Source organism: Populus alba, chromosome 19, assembly GCF_005239225.2.
Source record: "Populus alba chromosome 19, ASM523922v2, whole genome shotgun sequence".
Taxonomy (NCBI): domain Eukaryota; kingdom Viridiplantae; phylum Streptophyta; class Magnoliopsida; order Malpighiales; family Salicaceae; genus Populus; species Populus alba.
Window position 1 is genome coordinate 1,202,795 of NC_133302.1, and position 22,369 is coordinate 1,225,163.

General features: G+C 36.1%; 1 pseudogene; it reads left to right on the top strand.

Moving 5' to 3' along the window:
- Window positions 1-17,233: 17,233 nt before the first annotated feature.
- Window positions 17,234-21,968, top strand: LOC118059352 (probable disease resistance protein At4g27220; annotated as a pseudogene).
- The last annotated feature ends 401 nt before the right edge of the window (window positions 21,969-22,369 follow it).

The following is a 22,369-nucleotide window of genomic DNA, read 5'->3' on the forward strand; positions in this document are numbered from 1 at the left end:
AAGACATCATCAGGAAGATCAAGGTCAAGCCAAACTCATCAGTTTGCGAGACCCTGTCGAAATTCCTATATATATATGGTACCATAGAAGAAGAAGAGAATACTTTTCTTGCTGCTATTAATGCGTTTGCTCCAGTCATTGAATCAAAAGTGCAGATTTTTTTCAATTTGCAAAAGGGGTTTGATGGATACGGTTTACATCTCCCATGGGTCACCAATGATGGCTATCGATGAAAGCATACCAGCGAGGAAATTCTTGAAGATATGGCTAGATTGAAGGGGAAGACAAATGACAACATCAAGGTTAGATTGTATATAGCTTTATACTGTAACCATAAAAATATGGAGTTGGTTTATGATGAGTCACAGGTCGCAAAACCAAGGGCAAGCTTAGTGTTAGAGAAAAACGCACAACTGCTAGTCTACAAATGGCTTAAGAGTCTGCGTTTTCCGAATGCACATGCATCGAACATATCAAGGCTTCTTAATATAGAGGACTGTAGATTGTATGGAATGAAAAGTCATGACTGCCACGTGTTTATGCCACAAAATGCCACAATCACCGACGTCAGTACCGACGGACTTATTGACACCTATACCGACGGAATACGTCCGTCGGTAATTTGTCGGTGGTCAAATTTTACCGACACAAATACCGACGGAATGTGCGAATTCCAAAGGGCGTGAATTGAATGCACCTCTGACCGTGTCAGATTACCAACGGACCACGAAAAATATGGAGGGTAATTAAAAATTTTAGTGCGAAATTCAAAAATTACCGACGGATTTTTGACCTATTACCGACGGATTTAAAAAATATAATTTTTAAATTATGTCGGTGAATCCGTTGGTAAATCTGCCCTATAAATTCCAGCGCCCGCCGCTTCGGTTCATTTTTTCTTCTCCTCCGTTTTTCACCTCAAAATTTTCGATTTTTTTCCTCTTAATCCTTCAAGGCTTTCACCTAGAATCTCTAGCAAGATTTCTTGTGAATCTTCATCACATTAAAAGGTAAGTGTTTTCTTCTATTTTATTTATTTTATTTTATTGTATTTTTAGTTATTTTTATTTTTGTTATGTTTTTGTTTTGGTGTATTTTTTAGTAATGTAGATAAAGTTTTGAACTCAACACATTATTAAGGTATGTATATTTCTTTCCTAAAGTCTATAGTTTTTTTTTAATTTATTGAATATTTTTTATTTTTTTAGTGGCATAATTGTTATTAGTTAATTTGTTGAATGTTGTTGTTAATGTTGAATTTAGTTGTTAATGTTAAATTTAACTTAGAATTAGTAATTGAATATGTTATAATAATTAGTAATTTAGTTTAATTATTTTCATTGATTTTAACTGTTAGTCTATAATTATTTTTTTAATTTATTGAATATATTTTATTATTGTATTGCCCTAATTATTGATTAATTTGTTGAATTAATATTGTTAATGTTGAATTTACCTTAGAATTAGTAATTGAATATGTTATAATAATTAGTAATTTTACTCTATTATTGCATGATTTGTGTTTAATTATTTTCATTGATTTTAATTGTTAGTCTATAGTTTTTTTTAATTTATTGAATATATTTTATTGCTGCATTGCCATAATTATTGATTAATTTGTTGAATTAATATTGTTAATGTTGAATTTACCTTAGAATTAGTAATTGAATATGTTAGAATAAATAGTAATTTTACTTTATTATTGCATGATTTGTGTTTAATTGTTTCCATTGATTTTAATTGTTAGTCTATAATTTTGTTTTAATTTATTCAATATATTTTATTGTTGTATTGCCATAATTATTGATTAATTTATTGAATTAATATTGTTAATGTTGAATTTACCTTTGAATTAGTAATTGAATATGTTGGAATAATTATTAATTTTACTCTATTATTGCATGATTTGTGTTTAATTGTTTCCATTTATTTTGAATTTATTGTTTTGTTGTATTGGCATAATTATTGAATCATTTTGAATTGTAAATGTTAATGTTGAATTTACCTTAGGACTAGTAATTGAATATGTTGGAATAATTAGTATAGATTGGGTCCATTGGTTGTGGTTATTGTGAATATTTGCAGGTTTGTGGATTTGGGTAGTATACAGTATAGGGGAGGTGTTGTCGAAATTTTTTTAACATTTGCATTTAATTATATAATTGTTTATATAAATTTGGGTAGATGCGGAGAATGAAAACTAGAGCTAGTCGTTCACGTCCGGTCGCAGCAAGTTCATCTAGCAGTGAGAACATTATTTCCTTAGGTGCCTCTCAAGAAGAGGCACCTACACCACCTACGCCGTCAACTGATGTTGCCTCTTCCAGCACTGGTTCACAGCGCAGATGCGGCGTGCCTTTGAAATGGAATCAATTTACCCGCAAGTACGAGGCACAGTGAAAGGACGACCTTTCAATGTAAGTTTGAAAAAAAAAAATTTAAACATAATTTATGAAGTAATCACTATTTCATTAATTTCATTTATTTTCAAGTTCACAAACATTGAGGCCGTCCGAGTAATATCATCAACGTTTAAATTGTCGATGGAGATTCCATTGTTTCAATGGAGTCATATATCAAGGCATCCTGAATGGATGCCTCAAATCAATGCATGGTTTTCCAGATTTGAGGTTAGTGTTAATATATAATTTTAAGCTTATTTCTAATAAATTATTAATATAATTGTAAATAAATTATTATTTTGTTAAAAAATTAAATTTTTATACACAGGATCGATTCTGCTAGGATAGTGAACATAACATTGTTGTGAGGAGGGTTTGGAAAATCACGCGGAAACCAGGTAACATTGAAAACAATAAAAAAAAATTTAGAAAAAAATTTATGTTTCGAAATGTAATTTTTTATTGCGTGAAGTAGGTTGTGTGATTTTTGGTACGAAGCCCAAAAAGGGAAAAAAAAAGCGAGGGATAGGGGGTCCCAAGGCTGGAACGATGTTGCGTTTTGGAGGGATTTCAAACCGATATACATCCCGGAAGATATATGGCCGCACTATCTTCAGCACATGACATCTGAGCGGTTCACACGACGCTCATAGTCCAGTTCTAGCAACCGGAATCGGCCAATTCATGGCTCAGTGACAACGCACACCTGTGGCTTCGTTTTGTTTGCTGCACATGCAAAACAGATGGTAAGATTAATTTAAATGAAATATTTTGTTAATAAATTGCGAAACGTTTGTTGTTAATAATTTTTTTCATTATAGGCTACGTCTTTTGGACGTGAGCCGAGCCCGATGGAGCTCTTTGTGGAGACGCACGTGCGGAGTCAAGACCGCCAAAAGGGGGCACAACAGTTCGTTGACAACCGTGCTCAATATTTCGTGGTATGTTTGTTCAACCATTTTAGTTTGTAAGTTATTATTATGTTTATTGAATTGAATATGATGATTACTTTTTTTATTTTTAGGAGACCTATAATAATCAGTTGAAGGAGAGATACGGGGACGATCCAACGACCCATCCGGAATTCGATCCGGATTTGTGGATGGAGGTTGGATCGTCAGGTGGACCCGATAAAAATCAGGTTTACAAGCTCTCCAACACTACGGCCGACAACTTGCGGTCGTCTCGTAGTGCTTCAACCGTCGGGAGCTCCTAATCAATATCGAGCTCCCAATCTAAGAAGTTCGTGGCCTTGCAGCAACACACGGCTCAGCTCACCGAAAAGTACGACCACCTATCACAGGCGTACGCACAACTCAAAGAACAACAAAAAGCGGAGTCTGAACAACAAAGAGCGGCCTACGAACAGCTTCGCGAAATGGTCATAAACATGTCACAAGGTGGAACATGTGCGCCTAATCCTTTTTGGCCGTATGACCAGCCTCCTCCTCCTCCTCCTCCTCCTCCTCCTCCAGCTCCACCTTTATATTAATTTTTAATACACATTATTTCCCTTTAAAATTTTGTTTCATATTTTTTTGAAACACATTCATTTTGTAATGAATATTATTTAACTTTGATTTTTTGTTTTTGATGCTTAATATAAATTTTATTTGCATATTTGGTTTTAATTACCGTTAATTTATATCATTTTATATTATGTATTCTAAATAATTTCTAAAAAAATAAAAAAATACAATTACAAAGGGATTTACCGACGAAATTAATCCATCGGCATTAGACAGTAGCCGCCACTATGACCGATGAATTTCTAGACGGATACATTCGGTCGGTATTTTCATGACTCACCAACAGATTTACCGACAGAATTATTCCGTTGGTATTTTAACTTACCAACGAATTTACAGATGGATATATTCGGTCGGTATTTCAACAATTCACCGACACATTTACCGACAGTAACTGTCCGTCGGTGAATTGTTATATCACCGACGGATTAATATCCGTCAGTATATTTCAAGCGGAAAACCTTTTTTTTTTGCGCGCAAATTTCGTTTGTAAAACCATCAGCAAATGGTTTTTTTGTTTTTCCGACCGATATAGCGACGGAATGAGGAATCACCGACGAAAGGTAAGCTGACGGACGTTTTCCGTTGTTAATGTAGTCTGTAAATAATTTACCGACGTACTCTCAATCACCCACCGACAAAATATTTCCGTCGGTAAAACTATGAAATCTTGTAGTGAAATGAAGAAAATGTTTTAAAGAAGCATTTTATATCTTTGTTAATATAAATAGAAAGAAATGTTGGGGTTAATGTGAAAAATAAGGGAAAATATACCTATAAATAGGGAAAGAATTTTCCAGAATTCTAGAGAAGTGGCCGGCCAAAGAGAGTGGGAAGTGAGGGAGGAGAAATTGAGTGAGAAAGCTTGCAAAACCACACAAAAACACAAAGGACAACTTTCATGCATCAATGCTTTGGTGTCTTCTCTTTTTATCTTCATTTTTGTGCAGACATGAAGATGTGAATCACTATGAGTCGAAGGCACCACATCCAAAAATGGCTCACCCTTGGCCAGACCACTTATACCCACTGCACGTAGCCATGGGTGCAGCAGGTGACGATGCTGAGGCCAAATTAGTGCACAGAAGTTGGACTAAAGGTACCCTTAATTTCTTGTGCTTCCTACCAGTTCACAGAACCTAAATAAAATCTTCATCAACATTACAAGTGCTGCTGGAATCCTTGTAGGCTGACATTATTAGCTATAAAATGATAATCTTGTGGATAATCATATGAAATTACCCTAAACTGAAAAGAAAAAAAAGTTATTCAAAGTCGATGGTTTTAAAATTTAGTTAATTACAACAAATTCTAATTTTTTTACAAATTTGTTATATATCGAGATGACTTCTTATCTTTAATAAATAGATCCATTTTAATAATACATTGCAGTTAATTTATCCCAGAAATTAACTCGTAAATACTTGTTGTCTATCCAGTTCACATATGCAAACCAAACACAAATAAAAATTCTTTGTCTTGAGTTTTCTTATTCCAGCTTCCAAATTCTTATTTTGATTAGTAATGTAAAAAGTTAATTATTTTTGTTAGATTTATTTTTAATAGTTTTAATATACTAATATAAAAAATAAATAGTAAAAAATCTAAAATAATTATTTTAATATTAATTAAAAAAATACTTTTAAAAATCACTTGCATTACTTTACCAAAACAAACTCTTAATACATATATTAGATTCCAGGTGGATTTCCAGCTAATATGAAAAAACAACGTCAGCCAAGACATCATCAAGAAGAGCAAGGTAAAACAAAACTCATCGATTGGGTCCCTACTATTTGAAACAAATGAAAATTTACAAAACCAATAATAATGAAGAATTTATATGTGATTTTTTTTAGGTTTTTTTTTTGTTAAAGATAATTTTTGTATCCACTAGATTCAAGATTTGTTTCGAAAGATGGTTATTTCGAAAGTCTGATTTAGGAATCTGAACCTCCCTATGATGGATAGAATTGCATAACAATCATCTTATTACATATTTTCTTGCTAAATATATTTAGAAAAATCATTATTAGTTGTAATATTGGGAAAGAATTATATTGAACTGATTTACATTTATTTATTTATTGTTTTCAAAAATAAAAAAAATATGTCACAGCAATTCTGGAAACCAGGCACCAAGAAACCCCGCATCCTCGAAGAGCAAGAAGGCGGTGTCGTTTTCTTTGCCCCCTAACTCTTCCGCCTCCTCCTCTTCCTCCAGGTTTGGATATGCAAGTATAGGGAGTCAAAGGCAGAGATTGATTTTTAAGCTGATGGGAATACATTCACCAGATGGAAAATTCTAAGGATGCATTGGAGGCGGGACTTTTAAATGCCAGTATTATCCAAGGATGATTACCAAAGGAAAAGTTTTAAATTCTGCCTTCCATGGACTCTAGCCTCAGTATTCCGAATGTTACCATCAGTTTTAAACTATGTGTTTGAGTTGCTTGTAATCTTCAATGAATCGAGATATTCGAGTTGTGAATAGTAAGGTTCTAACAACCAATGGAATTTCCATTAGCTTCCTTAAAAAGTTTCAAACCTTTTTACATTGCCTGAATAAGGGTTTCTTCGTACAGTCTGATTCTTATTAGTTTGATTGCGTGAATTTAACCAGCCTTTAACTGAAAGTTTTGGGAGGTTTAGAATTGAATGATAAGGAAGCACAGATCATGAGAAAGGTTTAAGAGATTTGGTGAGGGAAATTAGGGAATCAATAAGAAATTAGGCTTATTAGAGGAAGACTAGCTATTAAAGTCATTGCAATTTGCAAGCAACTTTATGTTTTTTTACTCTAAAGAAATAAAACAGAGGTGCAAATCCCTTGTGCTTTCTTTGTCCTGTATGCCATGATTACTCTCATGGAAACCACCATGCAAACTTCATGCCACTTTCTGCTTTATTTATTCACACTAACTATTCAACGAGTTCACATTACACTGCTTTAAGTCCTCGAGTATAATGAATTAATGAAGATAGAAACTCCAAAGAAAATCACTTGGCTAGAAATAACTTACTTCAGTACTGGGGTCTGCAGTAGCATGGATAAGAAAACTATCTCCTTCCTTGTTAGAGAGGGCTCTGACATTGCTTCCCATCTGGCACACTGTAACTTGCAGATCCGTTTGGCTTTTGAGCTGTGGACTCCCCATCACTTCAACTGATTTGTTGTTTGTTTGACCACAAGATATTGATTGTCTTGGGAAATTCCAAGGACGCATTGGGGTCAGAACTTTTAATTGCCAGTATTATCCAAGGATGATTACATCCTGCAAGCTTCTAAGACAAATAAAAAATGTATCAGTTCATTTAATTTATTAGTTCTAAGTCATTAAACATATTGCTAGTTCGTGATCATTCCAATTTTCTTGTTGCTGCTGTTGTCCATTAACTCTCGTATTTCTTGACTTGTCTGTCAGTAAAATGATTAATGTTTCTTTCAAGTTTGATGCCTGCATAACGTATCAGGATAAATACACCATTAGTGATGCGATCCAACCATCAAAGAATCTATTAATGGAGGTTCCAATTAGTTAACTAGGCTTAGAACCAGCTAAAAATTCAAAGAAACTTTTAATAGACTTCTTCAGGAGACATGGGTTAAGGTGGACTTTTTGGTTGCTCAATCTTTGTTCTTGATTGAATTTTCAAATCTTCAAAGAATTGATCATTCTTTGCTATGAATTTATACTTTATTTGCTTCTCTTCAAGTGTAGGCGTTGTAATCGAGTTAGTTTATAGTCTTGTTGCTTTGGAGCAAGTTTTCTATTATGATAAACTCATTTAAATCTCAACAAACTTGAATTAGATTGATTTTGAAATCACAAATTTCATTAAATTCCGTTAGGGTTCATATGACGTATTGTTGCTGACAAGGGTCTGAAAAAGCCTCTCTATACCTCTCCACGTTTGAACAAGGGAGAAGTTCTATATTTAGAAACACATTCATGCATGTACTTCCTCTTATTTTTCTTTTTATCTTTTTCCTTTTTGTTCTTTCTAACTTCAGAAAATATATTAAAGAATAATATAAATCATAAAAACAATAAATTTATACAAGTTTTTGTACATCACAAACTGATTTTTGAGCTTAAGAATATTCCCTTGTGAAATAAATTAAATAAATATTAAGTATCAGTTTTCTTCATCTTATGTTCTTATTTTTTGAGAGGGTCCTTGGCAACTAGAAACAAGAATCACTCCCCTATGGGTTCAGTAGCTTTATTAAGCCATGCCATCTCAGATTCATCCAAATAAGGGGCTAGAATATCCCTACATCTCCCATGGTAGCTGTTAAGCCAATTTATCACTTCAGGACCTGGAAGGGTCAAGTCGATCATCTTCGTTTGATATGGTGCCCATGTTTTGTGCTCGAATGATAAGTAGCCCTTGTCACCAAAATTGAATTTTGTATCGGCCTCCTTGACGATAAGCACATTTTCCAATCTTATCCCGAAGTTCCCATCCTCATAGCATCCCGGTTCATCTGTTACAGTCATGGGAGCTAATTACGAGCATGTGGTCTGAAACTAATTAAATGAGGTCCTTCATGTACATTTAGGTATGATCCAATACCATGACCAGTGCCATGTCGATAATCAAGAGTCCAAGACCATCCTTCCATGAAGGAATTCGAGCAAGAATGTCAAGGGCATGACCGTTAGTTCCGTTGAGAAAACAAGCATTACCCAAAGCAATGTGACCCTTGAGAACCTGGTTCGCTGGAGACGAAGTTGATGATCGATAGTGTGCTGGCTAGCCAATGCTACCCCCCCTGTTTCTGTTTTTTCTTTGTTTGTTTTATGGTGTTTTTTGGTTTTTTATCTATTGAATATAAATTATATATTGAGAATTCATCTAATAATTTAAAATATTAAATTAAAATAATTCTTTTGCATATTCAATCTGATAAATACATTTTACCTTAAGAAAAGAAGGGCAGCACGCGTTTTCTTCAATTATGGATAAGAAATGATTTTTTTTTTTCTGAGAAGAAATAATGATCCATTTTAAAGGCCTTCAGATTTCAACACATGAAGGGATGCATACATGTCTCAGGAATTAACTTTTAATTGCCACTGATTCCCTCTGAGTAACATAAAATTTATGAAAGTGACATAAAATTTGCATGGTGGTTTCGAGGAGGAAGTGGGAGTAATAATTGCAAATAGGACAAAGAAAGCAAAAGGGTTTTGCCCTGCTGTTTTATTTCTTTAGAGTAAACGGGTAATTATCTAGTCCACCTTCACGGTAATCAATTAATTGCTTGTGCTTTCCTTTACGAGATCAGCTGTTACTGACAGACTAAAAATAAATTTGCAGTTCTGATTAAATTAAAACAACAAAAAGGAAAAAGATGGAAGACAGCTCGCATCCCTTTCCAAATTTTTTTGACTTCTCCAAAGAAAAGAACATGGCTTTAATTTCATACAGTTGCTTGCACATTGCACTTTGATAAAGTTGCTTCCACTAAGAGAGAAATCTCTCAGTATACCATTGATTTCCTAATTTCCCTCACCAAATTTCTTATTGATTTCCTAACTTCCCCCACCAAACTTCTTAAAATTTGTATAGTGCTTTCGAGGAGACAATGAAAATAATAATTGCATAATGGACAAACAAAGCCCCTTTGTATGGTAGTTTCCAGGAGACAGTGGGAGTTATTGAAAATGGAATTATAAACTGAATTCTTCTTATTTATTGAATAATTTGATACAATATTTATAGTGCAGCTTCAGTGTAAATAACAGAATTAGTTGTAAATAACAACCTTTTGTAACAGAATATAACTGAATACAACTGAATGTAACAGAATATAACTGAATATAACTGCCTGCCATGCTGAGCATATCAGCTTCAACGTGTTCTTGCTTGTCAGTGCAGTAGCGTGAGCATGAGTAGTTTCTTCCCAGTGCAACATCTTCATTGTATCACTGCTGCAGACGTGTACTTGGCTGAGTATATTCAACACACCCCCCTCAAGATGAGAGTCATGAACATGTCAGGGAGAATAAATGTTATGAACACTCAGCTTGGATAGTAAGGGATGAAACAGAGAGGGACCGAGAGCTTTTGTAAAAATGCCAGCCAACTGGTTTTGAGAAGATACATGAAAAGTGCGAAGAACACCAGATTGAATTTTCTCACGAACCACATGACAATCAATGTCAATGTGTTTGGTACGCTCATAGAAAACAGGATTGGCAGCAATGTGAAGAGTAGCTTTACTATCACAATAGAGAAGAGCAGGCTGGAGTGGGACGTGTAGGTCAGTGAGAAGATTTCAAAGCCATACAAGTTCACAGCAAGTGGAAGCCATGGCCCTGTACTCGGCTTCAGTAGAAGAACGAGAGACTGTGGTTATTTCCACGAAATCAAAGAGTTGTCCAAAAATACACAATAGCCTGTGACTGAGCGGCGAGAATCCAAGCAACCAGCCCAGTCTGAATCACAAAATGCTTTCAATTGCAGGTTAGAAGCAATTGGAAAGAACATGCCCTGAGCTGGAGAGGTTTTAATATATCTTAGGACTTGAGTGGCTGCATCCAGATGAGGAGCTCGTGGCTTGTCCATATATTGACTTAAGACCTGAACAGCAAAAGAAAGATCGGGTCTACTGAGAGTGAGATAGAGCAATCTTCCAACAAGGCGTCTGTAGGGAGTAGGATCGGCTAATAGTTAGCCAGAATCTCTAGAGAATTTCACATTAGGATCCATAGGAACTTTGGCCGGTTTGGAAGCCAACAAGCCAGTAATCTCAAGTATGTCCAAGGCATACTTGCGTTGACAAACAGAAATTCCAAGCTCACTGCGAGCTATTTCTAACCCCAGAAAATACTTTAACTAACCAAGGTCTTTAAGCTTAAACCTGTCGTTAAGCATGTGAATGAATATGGAAACATCATCTGAATTATCATTGGCCACAACTATATCATCAACATATACTAATATAGCAATAAATGAATCTGTCAAAGATCGAGTGAACAAAGTGTAATCAGCCTTGGACTGCACGAAACCAAATTCAATCAAGGCAGAAGAAAATTTGGCAAACCATTGCCGTGAAGATTGCTTTAAACCATAAAGTGATTTATGTAATCTGCAAACCTTGGACCCCCCCATTTTAGCAAAACCAGGTGGCAATGTCATGTATACTTCTTCATCTAAATCATTGTTCACGTCCAATTGATGAAGATGCCATTGTTTGACAGCAGCAATGGCTAAAAGGGTTCTGACAGTGGTGAGCTTAGCCACAGTAGAGAAAGTATCATAATAGTCCAATCCTTCACATTGATTATACCCCTTTGCAACAAGTCTAGCTTTATACCTCTCCAAAGTGCCATCAGATTTCAACTTGACTTTATAAACCCATTTGCAGCCAATAGTGTGTTTAGATGCAGGAAGATTAACAATAGTCCAGGTGTTATTCAATTCAAGAGCTTTGATTTCAGTATCCATAGCCTCACACCATTCCTTACTACGGATAGCTTGAGTATAGGAAGTAGGCTCAGTAAGAGTAGAGACAGAAAGGCTGAAATATTTCTGAGCAGGAGAAAGATGAGAATATGAAAGTACGGATGAAAGAGTGTAAGGAATACCTGAAGCTGAAGAGGAAGGTGCAGGTGCAGAAGAGGAGGTGGCAACATGACAATGATAGTCATGCAAATATCCAGGTTTGTGTTTTATCCTAGAAGATCTCCTGCCCGACTGAGAAATGAGCTCAGAAGGGGATGGTATAAGTGGTGCTAAGTCAGAATTGGAGGAAGAGGGAGGAACAGATTGACAAATAGAAGAATTGAAAGGCATTGGATCATTGAAAGGAGCAATTGATTCAGGTAGGGGGAAAGGTAAGGGAAGAACAGAATCAGTAGAAGAAGAAGGGTGTGTGAGTGCAAAAGGAAAGATGGTTTCATGGAATATGACATTGCGGGAGACAAAAACAGTATGTTGATGTAAATCATAGAGTTTGTATCCCTTGATGTGAGAAGGATATCCAAGAAATATACATGGTATAGCTCTAGGATCGAATTTGTGTCTATGTCTTAGTAAGGTAGTGGCATAGCAGAGGCAACCAAACACCTTTAAATGAGAATATGATGGACGAGAATGGAACAAAGCTTCATAAGGTGATTTGTTGTGTAAGACTGGAGTGGGAATGCGGTTGATTAGATGTACTGCAGTAAGCACACAATCTCCCCAGAATGGTAAGGATAAATGAGATTGAAATCGAAGTGATCTAGCAACGTTCAAAATGTGTTGATGTTTACGTTCAACAGTGGAGTTTTGCTGAGGTGTCTCAACACAGCTTAGTTGATGAATGACACCCTTTGATGCATAGAATTGGCTCATATGAAATTCAACACCATTATCTGATCGGAGGGACTTGATTGTGGTATTGAATTGTGTCTCAACCATAGAAAAAAAAGATTGAATATGAGTGTTGGTTTGAGACTTATTGTCTAAAAGATGGATCCAGGTGAATCTGCTGTGATCATCGACAATAGTTAGAAAATATGAAGAACCACTAATGGACTTAGTAGAAAAGGGACCCCAAAGATCACAGTGAATGAGATCAAATGGTTTTGCAGAAGTCGTAAGGCTGTGAGGAAAAGATAAACGATGCTGTTTAGCCAATGGGCAAATGCTGCAAGTTGTATTAGATTCATGTAACACTTGAGGGATTACATGAGAGAGTAATTTCAAGGGAAAATCAGAAGGGTGGCCTAATCTGTAATGCCATAGACTATTGTTTACAGAATGAACAAAGAAACTAGCAGGGGCTAGATCAGTGAGTGGAGGCTGAAACATGGGTGAAACAGGATTGAAAAACATAGAAGTTCTAGATAAAGCAGAAACTGGAATTTGCTGCAAATGATATAAACCTCCATCTTCTTTACCCACACCAATCGTTCTCCAGCTTGTAATGGTCTTGACAAAACAGAATTGGGGTAAGAAAATGACACAGCACTGTAAGGTGTTAATCAGCTTGCTGACTGATATCAAATTGAAAGAAAAAGAAGGAATACAAAGCACGTCTGTTAAGATAAAGGAGTCTGAAATTTTAATGGTACCGATGTGAGTAACTGAAGCATGTTCTCCATTAGGCAATCTTACTGTTTTAGAAACAACAGAAGTGATTTGTGTGTAAAAGGATGTGGAACAGATCATATGATCTGTAGCTCCAGTATCAATTATCCAAGGAGCTTTGATGGAATTTGTGAGAGGAGTTGATTGAGTGATTGACAAGGCAGATGCAAAAACAGAATGTGTTGGAGCTAGAGTAGATAGTTAAGGTATAGGGGAAGGAGTACCTGCACGTTTCATAGTGAGTGAAGTATCACCTTGAGTAAGGATGTCTGATTCTGGACTGGCAGATGATGAAACTTGATTGATAGAAGAGTCAAGTTCTGAGATGGATGGTTTGAGCATCTCCATGAGTTGCTGACATTGTGCATAGGTAATAGGCAGCTGAGGGGCAGTGGTTTCAGAAACCTGATTGACACTGTGAGGTGCATTCTTTCCTTTGGTGAACTTGTAACCAGGTGGAAATCCATGAAGTCTGTAGCACTTTTCAACAGTATGGCCAGAAACACCACAGTGAGAGCATATAGATCGATCTTTGCGGGGATAAGAAGGTCGGTGTCCAGCAAAACGAGTTGGAGGTATTGACCTAGTAAGTAAAGCAGTGGTGTTTAGATTGAAAGAAGTGCTAGAAGATGAAATCATTTGTTGCCTCTCCTCTTGAACAACAAGTGAAAAAACTTTGTTGATGGATGGCAGTGGATCAATCAGCAAAATTTGTCCTCGAATATGTGAAAAATTCTCGTTCAATCCCATGAGAAATTGATAAACATGCTGTTGATGATGATATGATAGAATAGTCTTCAATGCTCCACATGTGCATGTAGGAATTGGTTGGTGATTTCCCAATTCATCCCATAAACCTTTCATGGCAGTAAAATATGCACTTACAAAATGATTGTCCTGTGACAGACATGAAATGGATTTTCGAAGTTGAAAAATGCGTGGTCCATTGTGCTGAGAGAATCTTTCCTGAAGATCGCTCCAAATGTCAGATGCATCATCTATGTAGATAATGCTGTTGGCAATCTCTGTTGAAACAGAGTTCAACAACCATGAAAGAACCATGTTGTTGCAGCGAGTCCATGCCAATCCTTGAGTATCAGACAGATTGGATGGTTTAGGCAGAGTACCATTGACGAAATGGAGTTTGTTCTTGGCTGATAAAGCCATCATCATTGCCCTCTTCCATGAGTTGTAATTTTCACCATTGAGCTGCTTTGAAACGATCATGGCTCCAAGACTGTCACCATGATGCAGAAAGAAAGGATTGGAAGGATCCATTTCTGAGGTAGTTCCAGCCATTGCCAGAAAATGAAAGAGAGAGAATGCAGAAAAAGGGGATGAAGAAGATGAAGAAATTTGAGAGTGCGGAAAAAAAAATCAGAGAGTATGCTCTGATACCATATTGAAAATGGAATTATAAACTGAATTCTTCTTATTCATTGAATAATTTGATACAATATTTATAGTGTAGCTTCAGTGTAAATAACAGAATTAGTTGTAAATAACAACCTTTTGTAACAGAATATAACTGAATACAACTGAATGTAACAGAATATAACTGCCTGCCATGCTGAGCATATCAGCTTCAAAGTGTTCTTGCTTGTCAGTGCAGGAGCGTGAGCATGAGTAGTTTCTTCCCAGTGCAGCATCTTCATTGTATCACTGCTGCAGACGTGTACTTGGCTGAGTATATTCAACAGGAGTAATAATTGCATATTGGACAAAGAAAGCACAAGGGACTTGCCCTATTGTTTTATTTCTTTAGAGTAAACGGGTAACTATCTATTCCTCCTTCATGTTAATCAATTAATCCAAACTTCTTAAACCTATATCATGTCTTTAAACGGATCATACTGCTCTGATGATCCCACAAACTCGTGGATAGAACCTGAGGAGGCCAATTTCATGACTTCTCCAAAGAAAAAAGCATGGCTTTACGTTATTTCTGGCCAAGTGATTTCTATTGAGAGTAATCATTGAATATAGAACAAACAAAGCTCGAGGAACAAACAAAGCAAAAGCAGAAAGTGACATAAAGTTGTAGCTTCCTGCCGATTTCTATTGCGATGACTTTAATAGCAGAAAATGATCCCTTTTTTCTTTTCTGAGAAGAAATCATGATCCATCTTAAAGGCCTTCAGATTTCAACACGTGAAGGGATGCATACATATCCCAGGAATTAACAATGGAGGAGGAGGGATAACTTTTAATTGCCACTGATTTCTTGACAAAACGCCGTACTAGGCTGTTGTTAAGCCGTTACTTATGCGCACCGTTTCAATAAATTGTAATCCTCGTTACTGAGAAGGTTGTCAAGGCAGCACCATCTTCTGCTCTGCCTAAATATCGTGGCAGTTGTAACAGAATGGGCATGCAAAAAATGAATGAGAACTGCTGTGGATTCCCTCTCTCTCCTTCTCTGTCTTCTCAATCTTTCTGGTTCAACACATATTGGAGGATTCTTAATCGGGTTGTTACCTATAGATCCGTGATCTTATACCAGCTTTGTGATGTATGCAGGAATAATATTGGCCTTTAAATGCTTTTATTTCTTAAATAAATCAAAGAATTTAAGTTAATCTCTTTTCTTTTTTGTTTATAAAAAATCTACTAGACTACTCTATCCGTACCAGAGTATTTGAGCAACCAAAACATAATTACTAAGGTTCTTCCAAGTTTCCATATTTATACGAATACAAAAAATACATATTCAAAATAGACTTGAAAAGAAGAACCAACATGTAATATTTTGAATTAAAAGAGATAAGAAAAAACAACAAAACCTTGAAGGCTTAAATAGAAAATATAAATAAATAAGGGGTATTATGAGATATTCTAGATAGAATTAAAGATTAAATATTATCAGAATTTCAGTATAGTCATGAATTTATAATATTTTTAGTTTAGTCTTTCAATTTCACAAAACATTACACACTTGTACTTTGAATATTGGGAAATCTGGCATTTCTTCCATTCCAATCAAGCTAATGACTAAAGGAAAGCATCTTTCTGGAAATTGTTTTTTACTAGTTTGACATAAAAATCTGAAATGATCCAAAAAATATAAACCATATTTAATTTTAACAAAAAAAAAATTTGAAATTTTTCGAAAAACAGGTTCAACCGCAATGCCAAAAGCAGGTTCATCTTTAAAATATTTCACAACTGATTTTGTAAGAGTTTTAATAGGAAAAAAAAAAAAAAAAAAACAGTAGAAGAGAAGAGTTATAGAAGAAAAAAGAGTTTATCCTAGTGCTTCTTTTAAACTAGACACAGTTTATTTTAAAACCAAATACCATGCCGACAGAGGCTTCTGTGGAATTTTCTTAGCCTTGGCATGACAAATTGACATTAGTGTGTTAAGCTCAGCTTAACAAGAACAGAAAGAAAAGAGAACAGAAATTGAGAAAGAACATAAACAAGAGAGCAGAGAGGAGAATTAATGGGCAGAGAAATGAGATTAATCTTCTGTATTTTCTTCTTTTCCAACACGTTTCCATACACCAGTTTATATATAATGGTTTTCCCTCCAATTACAACTGATTTAACCCCTTTATTCAACTACTAACTACAATTACAACACGTTGTTGAACTTGACAATTTGTTTCTCCCCTCGCTCACTTGCTATGGGCTTTGCCTCATGAATGGGAATTACACTGTAAAACTTCACTTTGCTGAGATTATTTTCACAGATGACAATTCGTTGTATAGCATTGGGAACCGTATATTCGATGTTTATATTCAGGTAACCAAACTTTTTTCTCATGATACTTGAGAAACGACGCCGGAATTGTATATCCACACTTGCTTGCTAATCATCACTTGCACTTTCTAGTTCAATTCTTGTCCTCACAAAATTTTTTTTAACTAGTTTGACATAACAATCTAAGGTTACATGAGAAATAAAAAGAAAAAAAAGATTTAGGCAAAAGTAAAAGTAAAGAGAGGGATCTCTTTCGTCTCATCCCGTGAGTAAACATTACTTTCTTCTGGCCCGAAGTCCCTTAGTTGAGTGCCGCTTTGAATCTGAAGGAAGGCAGTGGACCTACTGTTATTTCTGGCCAAGTGATTTTCTTTGGAGTTTTGATCTTCATTAATTGTTCTCATGAATCTGATTTTTTTAATTAAAAAATACGTAACACTTTTGTTTTGGAAAGTGGCATAAAGTTTGCGTAGAGGACAAAGAAAGCACAAGCAGAAAGTGACATAAAGTTGAAGCTTCCTGCCAATTTCTATTGCAATGACTTTAATAGCTAGTCTTCCACTAAGAGATCTCTCTCTCAGTATACCATTGACTTCCTAATTTCCCTCACCAAATTTCCAAAACCTTTCTCATGATCTGAGCTTCCTTTTCGGATTGAATTGAATCATCTCGTTCTGAGTTCTTGATCTGTATCTTTCTTGCTTGAAAGGTAAATCCTACTTTCTTTTCTTGTTTTTCTACCACTAATTTTGTTTCAAATAAGATTTTCCCATTTGGTTGTAGAATAAATAAGTAGGATTGTAGATTGATCAGGTACAACTTAATTATATGTGTTGCTTAATCTATCTTAGAACTCAAAACTCATATTATAGCTTTGTTCTTACATGTTCATATTGCCATCAACTTCAACTACTTGTCTTAAAAACAGCTGTCTCAAGGTTTCTTTTGTCTGTTGAGTGCCTCTTGTCAGCTTGACAGGTGACTAGTTAGTTTACCTACTCTTTCTCAACTTCTTGCGCTTACATTTTCAGATCAGCTTTTCCGGCATTTCAACATTGAGGTGCGTCCACACGTTAACTCACTCAGCAATTAGCTTCAGATTCTTTTGAATCCTGGTACAGTATTTATACTTCATCTTCTTCATTTTGTTGCTGCTATCGTTTGTGACATGTAACTATTGTTTGAATCCTTTTTCTGTAGACTTGAACTGTGTAAGTTTGGTGTTTTAATAGTTTGACATGTAACTATTGTAGAAATTTTATTGAGAAACTTTGGAGTTAGGATCAACAATGGTTTCCAAATATAAATAAATTGATCTTTCTTTGTTTTTATAATCCTTGCCTTAAGGAGTTCATACCAAATTCATTGTTTTTTCTTTTTATTTATTCTAGTCTCAACCTTTCCTTTTCCAATTAATTTTATTCAATATTTTGACACTGTTTTATATATAGGGCAAAATGGTTCAATCAACTGACCCATTTTGGCAACATGTTGAGGAGATGAAGTGTATGTATTGCGGGCGTCAATTTCCTAACGATACTTCCATTTCAAGGATCAAATGGCATTTATCAGGAGAGAAAGGGCGTGGTGTTGCAATTTGTGAAAGAGTTCCTAAACAAGTTCAAGAAGCAGCTTTTCAAGCTATGCATGGTGCCAACAAAAGACATAAAAGCATAGCAAGTTCAAGCAATGTTAATGATAATGCCATTTCCACCACCCCACAAGAACAAAACAATGAAGGCGACAATTTGGCAGGAGATGCAGGAACGAGACAAGCACCAGATACAATATTGGGTCAAGCACTTGAAAGATTTTTGGAAGAGATCAATAATGTAATGACGGATGATATAGAGAATGGGACTGGAGGAGTAGTGCAGCCTGGTGCAGGAGCTAGCTCTTCTGGAGGGCTTACAGGCAACACAAATGAGACTCAAGGAGATCCATTACCTACTAGCTTACATGTTGAAGTCGACAATGTGGCGCCACAAGGGCAACATCTGGAGAGAGTAACTGGGCAGCCTGTTGTAAGAGGTAGTTCTCATGAGAGGCCACTTGTTAATCACGATGAGCCTCAAGAAGATCAACTCTGTCCTCCACTAGTGAACATGGATGGAGACCCTGGGCAGCCTGTTGTGAGAGATAGCTCTCATGAAGTTCTTCAACGTAATGGCGATGAGAGCGGACGAGATGTGTTTCTAACTGAAGAACTAATAGGTGGAGAGTTTGAAAATAATAAGAATGCTATCTGGTCGTGGATAATGAATGATGAAGCCTCATCAAGTATTGGCATTTGCGGGATGGGGGGTGTGGGCAAAACAACATTGCTCACACATATCTACAATCAGCTTCTACAAGAACCTGGCACTTTTCCTCATGTTCACTGGATCACGGTATCGCAGGATTTTAGTGTTTGTAAATTGCAGAATCTTATTGCAAACGACATTCATTTAGATCTTTCAAATGAAGACAACGAGAGGAAAAGGGCTGCAAAACTATCAAAAGCATTAATTAAGAAACAACGGTGGGTTCTCATCCTAGATGATTTGTGGGACTGTTTTGATTATAATAAGGTGGGAATTCCTATCAGAGTCAAGGGATGCAAACTAATTCTTACAACTCGATCATTTGGAGTTTGTCAGCGGATGTTCTGCCAGAAGACAATCAAAGTGGAGCCTCTTTCAATGGAAGAAGCTTGGGCTCTGTTCATGAAGGTACTTGGATGTATTCCTCCAGAAGTGGAAGAAATTGCAAGATCTATTGCTAGTGAATGTGCTGGTTTGCCTCTTGGAATTATAACAATGGCCGGAACCATGAGGGGAGTGGATGACAGATGTGAGTGGAGGAATGCTTTAGAGGACCTGAAACAATCAAGAATTAGGAAAGATGATATGGAGCCTGAGGTATTCCACATACTGAGATTTAGTTTTATGCACTTAAAGGAGTCAGAACTGCAACAATGCTTCTTGTGCTGTGCATTATTCCCGGAAGACTTCAAGATCCGTAGAGAGGATTTGATAGCTTATTTGATTGACGAGGGAGTGATAAAAGGGCTGAAGAGTAGGGAGGCAGAATTTAACAAAGGCCACTCGATGCTGAATAAACTCGAAAGAGTCTGCCTATTGGAAAGCGCTAAGGACTGGAAAGGAGGGTATTATGATGATAGATGTGTCAAGATGCATGACTTGATTAGGGATATGGCCATCCAAATACTGCAAGAGAACTCTCAAGACATGGTTAAAGCAGGTGCACGGTTAAGAGAAGTGCCGGGTGTAGAGGAGTGGACAGAGAATCTTACTAGAGTTTCACTGATGCAAAACAAAATTAAAGAAATTCCTTCCAGCCATTCACCATGTTGTCCCAGCCTATCAATTCTACTGTTATGCGGCAATTCAAAGTTGCAATTTATAGCAGATTCATTTTTTGAGCAGTTGCGTGGGCTCAAGGTTCTTGATCTGTCTTATACAGATATCAAAAAACTACCTGATTCTGTCTCTGAATTGGTGAGTCTCACTGCATTAGTGCTCATTGGTTGTGATATGTTAAGGCATGTACCGTCATTAGAAAAGCTCTGGGCACTGAAGAGGTTAGATCTCTCTTGTACTTGGGCACTTGAAAAGATGCCTCAAGGCATGGAATGTCTATGCAACCTGAAGTATCTTAGAATGAGTGGATGTGGTGAAAAGGAGTTTCCTAGTGGCTTGTTACCTAAGCTCTCTCACCTGCAAGTCTTTGTATTGGAGGAGCGGATTCCTTTTGGTACCGAAGATAATAGAAGAGAACAACCTGTTCTGATAACAGTTAAAGGTAAGGAAGTGGGATGCTTGAGGAAGTTGGAAAGTTTGGAATGCCGTTTTGAAGGTTACTCAGACTAAGTGGAGTATCTCAAATCTCGGGATGAAACCAAATCACTAACCACATACCAAATTCGTGTAGGACTACTACTGTATCAGTCTTATTATACAGAGATGAATGGTTATAATAAATGCAGAAGGAAAACAATGAATGGTAACTTGAGTATCGACAGAGATGGAGATTTTCAGGTCATGTTCCCAAAGGACATTCAACAACTGACCATTCATAATAATGATGATGCAACAAGTTTATGCGATTTTTGGTCTCTAATAAAGAATGCAACTGAACTGGAGGCTATCAACATTAGTGATTGCAATAGCATGGAGAGCTTGGTTTCATCTTCTTGGTTCTGCTCTGCTCCACCACCATCTCCATCTTATAGTGGAATATTTTTTGGTCTTAAAGAGTTTAGTTGTTATGATTGTAAGAGCATGAAGAAGTTGTTCCCTCTTGTCTTGCTGCCAAGCCTCGTAAACCTGGAATACATTCAAGTTGTTCAATGTGAGAAAATGGAGGAGATAATTGGTGGAACAAGATCAGATGAAGAAGGGGTTATGGTTGAAGAAAGCAGCACCGATCTCAAACTCCCCAAGTTAAGATCTCTGGTATTGATTGTATTACCAGAACTGAAAAGCATTTGCAGTGCAAAACTGATTTGCGATTCGCTCCAATTAATTAAAGTAATGAATTGTGAGAAGCTAAAGAGGATGGGAATTTGTCTTCCGTTGCTTGAAAATGGCGAGCCATCTCCTCCCCCTTCTCTCAAAGAAATCCATCCAAGTCCAAAAGAATGGTGGGAGTCAGTAGTGGAGTGGGAGCATCCTAACGCGAAGGATGTCCTTCGTCCCTTTGTTAGGTTTGAGGTATGAGTCTGCCCTTAATATAATAAAATATTGAATTAAGTTCAGGTGCTTACTGGTTTTATACTTTGATTATATAAATATAATAAAATATCGAATTAAGTTTAGGTGTTTGGAAATGGTTATGCAGGATGATTTTGAGCTACATGGGAGATTGATTATGGCGAATTTTCATCGGCATAACGTGAACAAGATTAATAAAGTATCGAATTAATTTTGCTGCTGCTACTTCCGTTTCGAGGATCAAATGGCATTTGTCTCAAGTCAGGGGGCGTGGTGTTGCAATTTGTAGTAAAGTGCCTGAAGACGTTCAAGAAGCAGCTTACAAGTCCTTTTTATATGAAGCTGTGCGTGTATGTTAGCAAAATTACTACCAAGTCCTTTTTTATATGAAGGTTGTTGGTGTTTTAGAAGGGTGAAATAATTATTTTATTGTTATAATCTACAATAAATTGTGTCTTTGTATACATTATGAGTTTTTTTTTTTTTTTTTTTTTTGTAATTCTGTTAATTGTGTCTTGGTGTACTTTAGGCTCAAAATTAGGTGTGAATAAAATGAATCATCATATTTTGAAAGTCACCGTGGAGCCCCTTCCCTATTTTCTTTATTAATAAATGGCTCACATGATCCCAAGCAACGACTGTCCATAAACAAAATGCAAAACGACACCATGCAATTACACAAAAAGCGACGAGTTGGTACTACCTAAAATAAAAATAAAATATCATGGAAGAGTCTTTTTCTTTCTTTTGTTAGACGCGATTTCGAAACAATTCATTAGACAATTACTACCAATTAGTCCTTTTTTTTTCCATTGTGATTACAACAAAATTTTAGTAGAGTTTTGTATGTATTTACAATATTTCAAGCTATCATAGTTCAAAATAAATATAATCCAATCTAAATTCTAACAATTCAATGCAGAACATTTG